Source organism: Diadema antillarum, unplaced genomic scaffold (genome assembly GCF_040938485.1).
Source record: "Diadema antillarum isolate AM-2024a unplaced genomic scaffold, OU_Dant_1.0 scf00000110, whole genome shotgun sequence".
NCBI lineage: Eukaryota > Metazoa > Echinodermata > Echinoidea > Diadematoida > Diadematidae > Diadema > Diadema antillarum.
In genome coordinates, this window is record NW_027270999.1 from 1,824,848 (window position 1) to 1,826,871 (window position 2,024).

Consider the following 2,024-nt stretch of genomic DNA (forward strand, 5'->3'; position numbering starts at 1 on the left):
ACCATCAACATTATAAAAGAAGACTCCCAACTTGTTGTGAGGTATTTTGTCTGTATCAGAAATATTACCAGCTGATTACTGTCGTTTCTTGAATACAGCAGCAGCGTTTGTCGTCTTTCCTGTTCGCATATCTTACTAGTATGTAATCCACAAACATTGTGGAGCTCCGACGTGCAAATGACTAGATATAATTTCAGTGACAGTAATCGTGGCATAAAATCAATAAAAAAACACTATATAAGTAAGAAAAATTACAATTTCTTCAATTGCACCTTAAGAAAATAAATGAGCAAGAAGCGAACATGACGAAGCACTGTAAATAATTTCAAAAATTCCTTCACCTGAATATATTGGTCTTTAACCTGAATTTGTAAAAAAAAAAACCCCGAATATAAATCACTGTATATTATATCATTTTCAAGATAATAGTTGAGGTCAAGAATACAATTCTAAAAACATTTTCAATTATATTTCTGGCACATGCATCGCTTTATACTGAATTAAAATCGAATACACGCTTTCCTACTCCCAATAATCACCCTCCAAAATATACATCCAGAACCTTCGCATAAAATAACGCCCTTCTCATTTAATATCGATCGACGTATTGTGAGTGTACAATACCAAAGCTCTAATCACACATCCTATGCTTGTATGTACAAACGATTACAAAAATAAATTGGTATCAAATATATAATCAGACATTTGCAAAAAGAAAATTCAATAAAATAACGGAGTATCAAAGACAAATTCAAGATAGAAAATATACTAATGGCATAACATACATTATTTCTACGTACCTGTATTATGTCAGCCTCAAATGACAAGACATGATATTGATTGTAAGGCACTACCGTCTGGTCAAATCAAATAAGCATCTAATAAGTCTGCCATATACAAACACAGGAAACCTCCTTTCATCAGATACTAGATGTGGATGTCCTAGACTAATCGCTAATTAATCAGACGCTCCACTAAAACTTGAGAAAAAACTCAAATAAAGAAATGAATAAAGAATGCTTTCTCAGTTCTGCAGAGGCACCACTCATGTGGGTAACAATAAGACATGTAAGAGGGATGTGCTCTTTACAGAGTATGTCTTGAGCATGCGTGATACGATTTCAGTTCTATATCCTACAACATTGTACAGGTTCACATTAGTGTCTCATTCTTAGTGGGTTCAGTTCGCAGTGGTAATCATTTGGTTTCAGTAACTTAGATGAGAACTCAGATTACAATATTTCAGTCTACGGAGAGGAAGTAGTTCATTTCTCCTTTGCCATTTTAATAAATCAAGGCAGACATTGCAAGGGCATGATCGGCATAACAAAGCATGCATGTGCGGAAGAACATTAATATATGCCTGCCAACAGACATTGAAGTTGACACAAACATTGCTTAATTATATTCCGTGCCCTAACTATATATAGGCGGTATTGTGCTGATTTCTTTCTAACAATAACGTAGATGTGGTCATTAACATAGAATCTGGGACATTGTGAATATTGTGGATCATTTCATTTGAACTGCAGAAGTTGCGATTCCTGAATATAAGACAAGAATCTTTCATCTTTGGTGATGTGATTATATTCTATACACAACATCGAATCAGCCTCACAGTCCGAATAAAAGTATAAAAAGTATCCGTAGAGAAAAATAGAGCAAAATGATATCACACTGCTCAATGCAAACATAAGAAATTAAAAGCTAATATCGCTGTTGACGAGGGGGGAGGGGGGAAGTAGGAAGCTCCTCACAGCTCATTTTGCAGCCAAAAAGTTTTTTTTTAACCCTGTTGAGACCAATGCTAAAAATGTACATGATGTTGTACACAAACTGGTTATTGATTGGAATAATAGAGGACATTCAATTGTGAAGCACGACTGAGTAAAACCCTGTAATTACTGTATCTTTTTAAAACCGTGTAATTCTAATTACCTTCCTCCTTGAAAGAGAAGTCTGATGATGGCTCTATGGCTGTATCTATAGGAATACTAGACAAAGACAATGAAGGGATATGAACT